This window comes from Aptenodytes forsteri, unplaced genomic scaffold (assembly GCF_000699145.1).
Source record: "Aptenodytes forsteri isolate BGI_AS27 unplaced genomic scaffold, ASM69914v1 Scaffold50, whole genome shotgun sequence".
Classification (NCBI taxonomy): domain Eukaryota; kingdom Metazoa; phylum Chordata; class Aves; order Sphenisciformes; family Spheniscidae; genus Aptenodytes; species Aptenodytes forsteri.
The window spans coordinates 1,188,188-1,201,371 of record NW_008795126.1 but is presented as its reverse complement, the minus strand read 5'-3'; positions in this window follow the sequence as shown (position 1 = coordinate 1,201,371).

The window sequence follows — 13,184 nt, the reverse complement described above, 5'->3', positions numbered from 1 at the left end:
GCTATTTTGCAAACCCCCCGAGGCCTGGATTCCTCTCTGACCTGGTTTTCTCCCTCTTTTTACTGTTTATTCCTGTAAAACGCCCTTTTGCCCTAAGGGGATGCCCGGCTCCGCCTCACCACCCCAGTGCAGGTACAAGGACGGGGCAGGAGCACAAGGGTTTAATGTGCCATCGCGCCCTGCAACCTCCCGCACCAAAAAATGGTGAAAAAAAAGGGCAAGGAGTCCAATGGCATTAATAACAGCAGCAAGAAGGAAACATCTCTCTCATTCACTGGCATACTCAATATGGCAGAAAAACCCTTCCTCCTCAGCCCTGCAGCTTGCCCGGTGTAGTATTTATTGAAGAAGCAAAGTGTGGGATGCAAGGGAAGCTCCTTCTTTAACTGCTAACCCTATTAAGCACATAGATGGGTCCTGCTGTCCCCAAGCTCATCTCCCGCACCCGTGCCCGGCAGGTCGGGGCTGCGGAAGCGCGGGGCACAGCCACCTGCAGCGTCCCAGGGTCAGGCCAAGGGAATCCGTGCTCCCAGCGAGCAGCATCACAGCTGGAACACTAGCTCCCCTCCACCAGAGCGCTTTTATTTCCTTCAGGCCCAAAGGTCGACGCTGGGGCAAACTGCCTTTTTGAGTTTTGCTGGGGACGGGCAGAGTTTGAAAATTGCAGAATTGAAGAGAAATCAGAAGAGAAAGCTATCTTCACTTTTTATTCTGAATTTCAAATGGACAAAGATGCATTAACCCTTTGATCACTCTTAGCCTGCATCCGATGGGAGGGTATGTCCCGGAGCCGATACCCAGTTTCCCTTTATAATACCTCCTCTTGCCTCCCATCTCACTCAAGCAAACAGGGGTGCCATGCACGCGGACGAACAGATGAGGTTGCAAACCCTCAATTTCCTCTCCAGCTATATTTTTGCCACTCCTGAGCAATCCAGCCCTTGCAGGGGAGACACGATGACAAAAAAGCAGCCCTAATCCCAGCAGTGTTAAGCAACCAGCCCACTCAGGGTGCAACGCAATTATTTTGCAGGCGTCCCCGCCATGTGCAATGGCACGGAGCGAGCCACAACGCTCCCTCGAAACTGGGGACCCACGGAGCCACCCGCTAAGAAGTTTTGCAGCAAGCCAACGCGTTGCAACCCCGATGCCCAGGCTGACCTCTCTTCTCAGAGCTTCCCTAACTCCCCTGGGAGGAGAAGGATCCACAGGCAGGCACCGCGAGGGGTGCAGCTTGGCATGGCCGATGCATTGCACCAACCCAACCGAGCGGGGACAATTTATCCGGCCGGTCCTGGAGAGGTCCCCAGAGCCCCTGGGGGTCTCAGAGGTGCCCTTAGCACTCGGCAATGGCCATCGAACACTTAATCGCTGTTAAATTCTTTGAGGTTACCACCGGGGAGAGGGTGAGCTGCTGCCGGCGGTGCCCCAAAACCAGGCAGCCTCCCAGGAGGAGGGAGATCTCCAGCTGACACGCAGGGCTGAGACGGGGGGTCCCCTCGGGGTTCCGTGCACGGAGCCCTGGTCGGGGGGACAGCACATGCGGGAGCCCGGCATGCACCGGGGCCATGGGACGCTGCCGGCTTCCTGAGCAGAGGGTTCGCAGGTGCTTCCTCGCCGTCACACCGCCCGCGGCACCGGGAGCCCTTCGAAGCCTGCGGTGGCTCAGCGGCCAGAAATAACAGTGGGACAGGTACAAGGCGCGAGCATCGGCGTCGGGCTGGGCAACAGCCTGGGGAAAGAAGGAGGATCGGTCTCTTTGCACAGCGAGCCCTGGGGGTTTGCAGCTCCGTTTCCTAAGGCAGGGGATGCATTCGATGGCATCTGTGCATCTGCCTCCATGCCTCAGGTCTACCTGATTTCAGCAGCCTCAAAAATGCTCGATTCCTGCAAATCTCCTGGAAATAGCAAATATAACAGTAGAGGTGATGAAAAGGAGGCCGAAGCACATGCTCAACCCCATTACTAGACACCAGAGAATCCACCCATGAGGAAAAGAGGCTTGCCAGCTCGCAGGCCTTTTTGCCCTCCGAGGTCTCATTGCCAGCCCTGAGAAAGACGAAGCAAACGGGGAGGGGGGTTTGGGTCGAGCTGGGCGCTGACAGGAAAGCAGCTCACGCCCGACTTCTCACTCGGCGAGATGTAAATGAGCCCCGAGGCTGCCAGCCCGGGACCAACCCCGTCACCATCAGTCACCAGGTCTCATCGAGTCACTTTTTCTGCCAGAATTTTCAGGAGGAAATTCTGATTTTTAAAGCAGGGACACCCCCGGGCTCAGCGTCCCGCGGTGGGAAACCAAAGAGCTAAAATCTCGATAAGAGCAGGGCGATGCAGCTGAATTAATTCCCAGCAGAGGCCAAAGTCCAAATTCAGACCCCAGGCTCGGTTTGTCATCAGAGGGAGTGGATCTCATCCCAGGGATGTGGCTCATCCCAGCAGGAAAAGTCATCCCTGCCTCTTTAGGGAGCGTCAGTCGAGCAAAATAAATATTTATTTGGTGAAGTTTGCTTTTCTGTGCACATGGTTTTTGTGCACCGGAGCTCATTTGTTTAATTTTTATCTATTTGCTTTTCAAAATTTGGTCTTAAGCCAGAATCCCTCTTTAATTCAAGATACAGGAGGGGGCTGTAACAAAAGCACACAATAAATAGCTGCAAAAAGGGCAGGGGTTACATGATGGTGAGGCATTTTCGCAGCTCGTTTCAGTGAAACTCCAGGTTTTGCCAGCGTATAAAACTGAGAGCAGCTCTCGGCGTCGGGGGGGGAAGGGGCCGGGGATTTTTTTTTTTGCAGCTTTGTGGATTTTCAAAGTCTAAGCGCTCATCTTTTGTAGGCAGTGGGGCTATTTCGGAGCCAGCTGAAATAGCTGCACCTGCAGCCTCAGAAGCTGAATCAGGCTCTCCCTGCATGTGATGGAAAGATGCTGGTTTTGCGGAGAATTGGGTCTGTCCCAAATCCACCCCGAGAAAAGCTGGTTGAACATACAGGGCAGGGGGTCTGGCCGAAAGCGGCTCTGCCTCTGCCAGCCTCCTCTTCTGGCCAAAAAAATAATAAAATGGCTAAAATTGCAGAAAAGTAAGGAATAGGAGAGATATGATCGACTCATAAATATTTATCATCTCAAGAAAAAAGAGAGGTGTGCTAAAGTCAGCTCAGATTGGGGTCACGGGTAGAGCGACGGGTCCACGGGCCACCACGGGCACAATTCCCGGAAAGGCAGGATTATCACGTCGTGCCCAGCTGACGGCTCAGGCTGGACGTGAACATTGACAGCATGCCAATAAAAGAGAAAACAAACGTTACAAGTCATTCCCGTCCTCCTATTTTAAGATCTGGCCCTGCTCTGAACATCAGATCACCTCTCTGGGAAGACCTCGGCATCCATCAGTGACGGCCACGCAAATCAAGAGTGAATTATTAAATTCTTCGGGCTCATTTCCAGCCTTACCTCTGCCGATCGTCCTCCGGAGATGATAAGGCACGCGATATCTCGAGGACCGGGTCGTGATGCATCGACTTGTGCTGAATGACTCTTGGTTGTTTGGAGATGAATGAAATCACGGTGGTGCAAGGCGATAACCGGCGCGAATGGCCCCGGATGATTCAGCCTTCGGCAAATAAACCTTCATGCGCAGGCAAGGCTTTCGTCAGTCCTGCGCTTGGGGTGGATGCTGCTGTGAAAAAATGCTCCCTAGGCTGCAGGCATCATTTCTAGGATTTCTACCATTTCTCACTTTAGAAATAGGCTGCGATAAACTATATCAGTTTCATAAAAATGCAGGTGAAATCCTCCATTTTCCGCTGTCGTGCTTAAGTGTTTCAACTACTCGAGAGTCAAAGTTAGGAGGGAGGACTAGAAAAGACACGGCAGCCCACCGAATACAGCAACCTCCTTGCCTCCAGCAGCTCTAACTGATGCTGACACTTTACTACAAATACGAAATAATTTCTGAACAAGGCAAAACCGAGGCAAGGTTTTGCTTTCACGCTCCTGCTTTCATGCCGAGGGCTGCAAACCTGCAGCGTTAGACCCCTACGTTGAAATGCAGTTTCAGACTCAGGGCAAAAAGAGCTCCAGGCTAGGATAGGCACTAGGAAACCAGCCCAGACAGGCGCCTGCCTGCCTGCTACTCAAAACCCTCCTGCAATGACATCTCTTGGCTTTGTGGCTCATCCTCGGGGTGAAAGGAAGCTTCACCCAGAAAGGCTGATAGGGGGAAAATTAAGAAGATGGGCTCCTCCATTCACAACTGCCCTGGAGTGCATCTTCCAGTGCTTTTTCTAAACACCCCAAACCATTGCCCTCCTTGAAAACCAATTTTCCCCAGGCCATCACTGCTATATATTTCATCAGAGGACACAGCCCTCAGGCAGAAAGGCTGCACAGCCAGAGAAAGGGGTTTCCAGGGGGTGGCTGATAGCTGTCCCGGAGGGCTCGCACCGATCCTGCCCCGCTCCACGCCACGGTTCAGCTGGGGCTTAATGTTTCTCCTGGGGGAGTTGCATACCGTGACTTTGACTGCCCGGCACGGCAACCTGTAAAGCCCCTTGGTTTCTCACAACCCACGGCGAGGCTATAATTATACCAGAATTTCCAGTCTCTTGTAAAGACCAAGAGTTTCCCACATCCACCCCGAGGGCAGAGCCATACAGGCTGGGCACAACAGGTTCATTTTCCCCCCCGTGCTTGGCCCGACGCTGGCCTCCTGCCTCATCTCAGCCCCACGAAAGGAGACTCAGCACTGTCGCTTGCTGCGGCCGGGAAAGAGGAACCGAGGCAGTGCCGTGCGCAAGAGATGCTCTCGGGCTCATCAGGAGGAACCCAGGAGATTCCCCCTTTTCCAGGAGCGACCGGTGCCGTACCCTGCCCGATGGGGATAACTCCCTCTCTCCTCTCCCCTCCTCTCTCCGTATAGTCCACCTCGTGGCCATCACTTTGTAGGGGCTGGCCACCGCAGCCATGAGCAGGTTAAGGGCATTAAAGACATCCATGGTGACGAGCAGTGCTGGGGGCTATGACCCACCAACGTTGCAGGCACAACCTGTGGTCCAGGCTGTCCCTCAGCCCCTGGTTTTTGGGTTCAGCACAGCAAGATTCGTCTGCCAGGCTTGCTCCTTCCTCTCCCAGAGATCTATTGACTGATGTTGGGTGTAGGACCTGGGCTGGGTGGACATTTGGCGGGCCTTGGTATGGCAGATGTTCACCCTTCTCTGTTGACTTCCTTCCACCAGCTCCTCCTTCGCTGCACCAGTAATGAATCTTTCCCTCCATCCATCCTCATCCCTCAATTTCTCCCACGTTTTCGATCTCCTGCTTGGTGGTGAACACCACAACCCACCTTCCCCAGCTTCCCGTCCATGAGACTCCTTACTCCAGGCTCTCCTTGCCCTTGCTGGTGACACCACGAGGAAACATTTTCCCTTGCCTTTTTCTTCCTTGCATGAAGTGCAATCAAGTCATCCCTCCTCCACCTGAAATCTCACTGCCCCAGGAGACAGAGCTGCGAGGCTTTGCCCGTCTCTTCGTGGAGCGGGTCTCCTCCAGACCTCAGCGGCACCCCGGGGAAGGACGGGAGGTCGCAGTGGTGGTGAGCGTTTAGGAGCAAACAGAGAAAACCCCAGAGCAGGAACTTGTGTAGAAGCAGCAAAGAAAACCGGCAAATTCTAAATATTCGGGATTTTTACAAAAGAGGTGTCCAGACCCTCCTCCAAAATAAAAACAGACTATTTTTTCTGCGGCAGAGGTGTAAAAACATTCCCTAGACTGATCTCTCTCTATTTTCTAGCCACGCTCACTGGGAAGACCAACCTGCAGACGCGCTGTCTTTTGTGCCCTGCAGACGTGTCCATGAGCCAGATTTATCTCGGGGAGAAGTGGTTACTTCTCAAGAGAAATACAGAACAGAAAGATCCAGGCGAGGGAATCACTTGTTTCGAACCACCGTGCTGCTTCCACATACCTCGGTCCCCCCACCCCATGCCTCCCCCGGGGGCTGCAGCGCCCGGCTGATGAGGACCCGCTCCGCTATCGCTGTGCAAAAAATGGGGAAACGCTGATTTTGGTAGGAACCTCGCCGGGAGCGTCAAGAAGTTTCGGGTCCCGGGGTGGATTTGCACAGCGTTGTCCTAAGGTGCAAGGTTAGGCAGGGAATGGGGCTGTTTGGTGTGGGAGGAGACCAGGGTTGAACGAAGAGAAGGGCATCCTTGGATTAACCAGTGGAGGTGACTTTGCTGGCATGGAGAGACCAAGGTGATGTTTGGTGGCCTCTGGACACGGCCGCTGCAGTGTGGCATGGATGGAGACCTGGCTCCGGTGCACGGAGGCGTCTGATGTCAAGGAAATGTGTGTTTCCTTTATGGCCTTGGTGAGCAAACAGGTTATTACTGAATTACAACTCCAGTTTCTGAGCTGGAGCTCAGCACCAAGCTAAGAGGTAGATGCAGTCCCCGATCACAGCCAGATCCAAGCACCACGTTCAGATCAGCTGGAGGCTGCCCGGCGACTGCTGTTTAAGGGACATCACCCTCCAGCTGGGTGATAGAAATTGCTCCACACACCTCTGCCTGTCCAAATACAACGGCCCTGCAAGCATCTGCACGGCACAGCCGCCTCTCACAGCACTTGGCTTGCGGGTGAGGGCAAACGGGAGAAGTCCCGTCCACACGCTTTGCTCTCCAGTGCATTGGAGACTGTCGCTGCCCTCTGCTCTCCCTCAGCCTCGAGTTACAAGATACAGGCTACATTTTTTTTCTTAAGGCAGCTGAGCTCACAGTTTGGCTCAGCAACACCCAGTCTTGCAGCAGAAAACAATAGATATATGAAAGCAGTGCAGGATTCACGGCAGCAGCAATGAAAGCAGTGCAGGATTCACGGCAGCAGCTCCCACACCCATGCACCGTCCTCCAGCACCTCTTTTGGCTCATTGCAGTGGAGATGCAGGAGATGAATTGGGGCAAAACTCCCTTTGAAGCCCGTCAGAAGAAGAACCAGGAACCGTAGCATGCTGGCGATCGATATTATTGAAATCCACAGCCTACTTGCTCCAGAATTCAAAATCGTGTTATCATTTGTGGTTCCATGTAAAACATCCAGCACAAACAAGGAAGCTTTACATAAGCCACGTGAATTATACTCTCAGCGAGAACTGGAGCAACTCTTCTGAACACCTAGCTATTCTCACACACTGGGGGGAAAAAAGAAGGAAAAGGAATGTTTCTCCAACTTGGAGTATTTTTTTAATTGCTGCATTACCAAGATCTCTTTGTGCAACAGCCTGAAATGCCCTTTTTCTCCTTCCCACTTCCATGAGCGTTTTAGGGCTGAGCTGACGTTCTTCCATGTTACTCTTCCGAAGAGGAATAGAGGCCCAGGTTACCTGGTATCTGGGTGGCTTGTGACTCACACAAAAAGCTATCCGACTGTATTTTATGGTTCCAGCCATTTTGATGCATCAGGGTGTTTGCGTTATTGCAAGCAAATCGCATGCGCCAAAAATAGGCTCAGAGCAGGACACGACATCTAGGCGCACTCGGGGGGAAGGGAGGGGATTTCAGCCCGGACCTTGGTATCACAGACTTGGTCTCATAACAAACCCAAAGGTCTGACAAAACAAAACAAGTATCGCCATATTTCTTCTCGTCCCTGTGTATTTTTGCAGCTGTGGCTTGGGTGGGGCCTGTTTTCATGACCTTGTGTCTGGTGCTATGGCAAAGACTCGCAGGAGGAAGAGGTCATCTGTCAAAAATGGATTCAGAAAAATAAGTGGCTGTCGTGCTTGCTGGAGCTTGGGATCTCCTTTCCTCTGCGTGAGACCTTTCTGCAGCCAAGTCTGGCTTGAGGAAATCGGCAGGCTGGCTGCCTCCCCAGGCTCAGATCCTGCAACTTCAGCCTCCTCGCCCTCGGCTCTTCCCACCGCCTTCTCTCTTCTTACCAGCCAGGCCTGACAGAGCTGAGATGCCCAGAGCTGATGAGATGCCTTCGGACCATCCCTCCCCTCCCATTCCCTGCACAGGTCTGACTTTACGAGAAGTGCGGTTTGATGCGCGAACCAAGTCCCGCCAGCCACGTAGGGTGACCATCCGAAGCAAGCGTGAGTTGGAAGTGCCACATAACGCCAGCTGGAGCACTGAGCAGTCACACCTCAAACGGTGTAAGTCCTTTGAGCTCCGCCAAAGACAAGTCTAGGTGGGTTGTTCTGCCAGGCTTCCTTCACAAGGCACCACCGAGGTGTCCTTGGCGTTAAGAGCAGCCAAGGGGGTACAAACCCCTTGGAGAGGGAGGCACAAGCCCCCGCGCAGCTCTCCTGCCTTCCTGAGGGCAGGGAGGAGATGTCCTGCCGCTGGTGACCATGCGAAGGAGGGTGCTTCCCATATTACAACACGCTCGCAGGAAGAGCCCAGAGATGCTCGTCGTGGACAGGCTGCTGTGCTGAAATGGGGCATTGAGCAATCAAACCAGTTGGAAACCCTGGTGTCTAGAAATAAAAAGTGACTGTTTGTTTTCTAACGCCTATAGGGGCCGGTGGGGGCCCACGGCAAACAGCAGCAGGTTGGAGGAAGCAGCTGTAGCTGGTTTATGTTGTATTCCTGAACAGTTCAACTGTGAGCTGGGACCTGCGATCGAATTGTGGTCGTCTCTCTGCGCAGAGCACTTGGCCTCCGGAGCTGGACGGAGATGGCTGCAGAGCTTTTCCTGTTTCTCCAGGTTGAGATGGGCTAAATCTCAGGAGCTTTAGCTGGACTGGAGCTCTGGATCCAAACCTCACCTTCCTTCTCCCCAGTCCAGCAAGCCTGTTCTCCACGCAGAAGACTTGCCACCAGCTAACTCCTCAACACTCTATTTCAAGCGTGCAGGAGGGATGGGTAGAAGCTGGTTGTCCTCATAGACACTGAATTCTGCTCCTGAAGCCACATGCGGTGGTCTTTTTTGCATTTGTTGAAGGGCACATCATGGGAAACTACCAAAGCACATTAAGGAACAAGACTGATAACGCTGCAGGATATAACCAGGCTCATCTTCTCCCAAGGAAAATCCTTCCCAGTGGCACAACTGCCTTCCAGCCATGACAAATCTCAGGAGTAAGGTTGGCTTTGAACCCAAATAACACCCCAAGTCAGTGAGCAAAGCATCAGGTGGGGGCTGCAGTGTTTATGAAGTCCTTTGCAGCACCCAGAAATCGAAGTGCTCCAGTGTACACCATGGAGTAGATGTCTTTATGTCGGAAGACCTTAGAGAAGGGGTCGATAGAAAATTCCCCCACATTGTCTGCCCTGGCCGATACGAGGATTGGGTAAGCACACTGCTGCTTCCCAAACACGGTTGAGGAGAACCATGTATCTCCTGCAAGGAAAGGTCAGTCTTCCTCCACGGAAACCAAGCTACTCTTTCCTTCCCATGTGAAACTTTCGCTCTGCCCTTCTGCTCCCGAAGGCAGGAGTTTAGCATGGGCAGCTCCCAGAAAGTACCTCTCCGTGTCCGCAGGGATCGCAGCCCTCTCTGGAGGAGCAGCAGGAGCCGGTACCTGGGCTGGCCTTCCCAGGAAGCAAGGAAATATTCCCACATCGGGTGGGAGTTTGATGGCATTACTGCTCCAACTCACACACATGCTCAAGGTGTAGGAAACCACATTTGGACAAGCAGCAAGCATTTTGGGGAGGACAGCCTTTGAGCTTCTCATTCATGCTACCCACAATCCTGCTACACCGGTGAGGATCATTCATCGGAGTGGATGCAGCCTGTGCCACGGATGCTATATGCAGTGGGTACTGCATCCCCAGGATTTGGGGACGGGACCCTCAGCTGAAGACACGGGCCACTGTTGGGACTTGCCAACAGATGAGCCATTGACGAAGAAGAGCCGACACCAGGCGCCAAGGTTTCACTTCAGTGAGGCCATAGAGAAGAACCCAAGTGAACAGAAACCAACGAAAGTATTTGAGTCCCCAGTCACCCAAAACCACTAAGATTCGGCGCAGCTGCACCGAGCAGCTCACTGGAGCTGCTGGGGGCCAGGCAAGGTGCAGGGATGGGTGGCTGGGATGCAGGTGCTGCCTCCGGGTCAGGGCGCTCCCGGACACCACCAGCACGCTCCCCAGCCGGGGCGGTGGGTACGGCAGAGTCCTGCCTGCTTGGCCAAGAGGTTTGCAGGAAAAGTATGAGATGTGCAGAAATTCCTCCTGGCTTTTACAAAGGCCACCGTGAGCCTGGGCCAGAACATCTCTTAGTGCAACCTGGCACAGTTACCTCGAAACCTGCTCCCGTCTGCCGGAGCATCTGGTCCTTTGTCCATGAGTAAGCATCAGCCTTGGAGGCTTCTCTCATGTTGGATTTTGGGGGTGGGATAGAGCTGGGGATGTCCAGCTTGGACCAGGCATTAGGCACAAACCGAGTCCTACCTGAGCCCTGAGCAAAAAGGGGACCCCTGCCCGCAGTCACGGACCCCACCACATTATCCTTCTTGCATCCCACCTCTGCCGTAAGACCCTGTCCCACCGTTTCCTTCCCAGTCCCTCCACACCCACCAGTTGTCCCCTCTTGGACATGGCTTGGAAGCCATTCAGGACAGGAGCCATGCTGCTGGTTCTATGGAGTGAGGTGCAGCATAGTCCCAAACCGAACTCTGGGCTCTGAGGCACGATGGGAACACTAAAAATAAACAGCGCAGCCGGGTCCAACAAAAGGTACCTCTGCTCCCCACCGCTCTTCCGCGGTCTTGGGGTGGAAATTGAAAGAGCCCTGAATACGTAGCAGGTGGCTCCAGGCGTGCACAAGATGGTGGTTTCTGAGGAAGGACTTGCACCAGGACATCTGGGGAAACCGCAAGTGGTGTTTATGGTGCCCCAGCCTGCAGCCCATCATGTGTTTCACAAGTGGGCACGTGTTGTTCCAGCGCAGACCGCAGTGGGTGGCTTGCTCCTGCCTCCCCCCCACCGGCTCCCCCCGCCAGGCACCTCACCCACGGGGAGGTGAGTCTTCCTCACGCTCTGAGGGAGCACAAAGGACAGGATTAAACCCCTTGGGGACACTGCAACGGCCCTCGGGAGGAGCAGGGAAGGGCTGGGGACGAATACGGGCAGCGCACCTACGAGGTGCAATCCCCACCTCCGTGACCAAGCATCCCGTAAGAGCTTACAGGAGTTGGGGACTTCATTGCACTTAGGATCCTGGTGCATCCTCAAAAACCTTGGTCTGCAGCCACCTCTGCTCACAGGCACCAAAGCCACATGCTGTAATGCCTGCAAGGGATGTGCACAAGGGCGCAGGCAGGACTACGAGTGTCCCACCGACACGGTTGGGGCATGGAGAACAACTTAGCCACAGAGCGGGGTGCTCATAGCATAAATAGTTTGGGACGCAGGGCCTCCCTTAATCCTAACGTATAACCACAAAGTGTCAGCTGGGTCTCCCACCTCAGAGCACTTTTTGGGTGCTATGAGTTGTGTGTTGTCTGCTGCGCACCCATTGCTCTTTGGGACAGAGGCTGTAATTGCTTACCCTGGAGGGATGCAGGGGGGTCAGCTTCAAGTTCCATGAGAGCTGAACGCTTAATATTTTAGGGAGGCTTCATTGGGAAGGCTGAGCTGCTCACCCCAAAATAGCTAGCAATCCTGCAGACAGAACAACCTCCTGGCAGAGGTCAGCTGTAGTCAACTCACCCCAGGTCAGGGTCCTCACATCTTAACTGTGCCCTGACCACACACTCGTGCTTGGGAAGGTCTCTATCGTTAATAGAAAAAGGCAGAGCAGCGAAAGAGGGCTGATCTGCTTTGATACCCAGGCAGGGCGGACAGCTTTGCATCCATCTCCTCAGCATCTCCTAAGGAGACTCAGCCTCCAGCTGCCTGGATCTCCAGGCATCCCCTTCACAAGCACCTACATCCCCCGGTACCTTGGGTACCAGGGTCACCCCATGAAGTCTGGTGCTTCCCTGCCTGCACCCCTTGGCAGGGCTGACCCAGAGCCCACGGCAGACCCCGCTATGGGGAAGGAGCTGGTGGTGTTTGTCCTTCACAGGGGGCAAGGTGACAGATCAGACATGGTCTTCATACCCTTCCAGAACCTCTTGAGGTGCTGTCCCAAACACAGGCTTGAAGTGAAGGCAGGTGAGAGTGCAGATGCTCAGCCCCCCCCCGCTGCAACCTTGCCTTCGTTTGACCAAGGCAGATGCTCCCTTTTTCCCCTTGCTTCTCCCCAAACACTACCCACCTTCACTAGACCAGGGCCCATGAGAAAGGTGGGTGGAGGAGACAGTGGGGAAAGGCTCCACCAGGCGATAATGGGGGAAGGACAAGAGTATGCCTTTGAGCAAGACCATAAATAACTGCCCCCCGCCCCATCCCATGGCCTTGGAGCATCACAGCCCAGGTCAGAGCGCTAAGGGTACACAGGTCAGCGCAGTGGCAGATGGGCAGGGACGTCTCCTCACGCTCCCTGGAATGAAGGCCCTATGAACAATACCCTTTTCCTCCCTCCATTGCATTACAGCATTTTGGCTCATTCCTCTCCTGCCCCAGAGATGAAACCAGGCAGTTACAGAGCAGGAGGGAGGCGACAGCAGAGGCTTAACACACACCCCACCGCAGGAAAGACCAGGGCAGGAGCGAGACAGAGATACCAGGCTGTCCCCGCCAGAGATACGACACCCCACTCACTGCAACCAAAAACCACATTGCAAGAAAAATACAAAATATAGCACTTTAATTGCAGGAAGATAAAAAAAAATTACAAAAAAATTTAATAAACCTCAGGCATAAAATAAATAGGCAGCTTAGTAGCACGCACACATGTGCAGTCCTGGTTTGTGTCAGCTGCAAGGCACAAGCCCCATGCCCAACCAGCTCCCCGGTGCTGGGTGCGCATACAAATCGTGTTAATGAGGATTTACACATGGATGCCGCTGCCTGGTCACGCTTGGGGGAGACCAACACATGCATTTGGGAGGGTGAAGCCAACCTATTCACACTATGCTGCAATCTTTAAAATTAAAGATATTATATATTTATATAAACTCTGTCTCTAGTTAGGAAAAATTAAGATTCCCAAGTTCTTATATTCAACATTTACATATATAATCTCTGCATTGGTTTCCAAGTTTCAAAATACTTTGGCAGATAGACATATAAACCTTATAGCAAAAATAAAGAGGAATTTGAGAAGGTTCTCCTTGGAAGGCATACCCTATCCT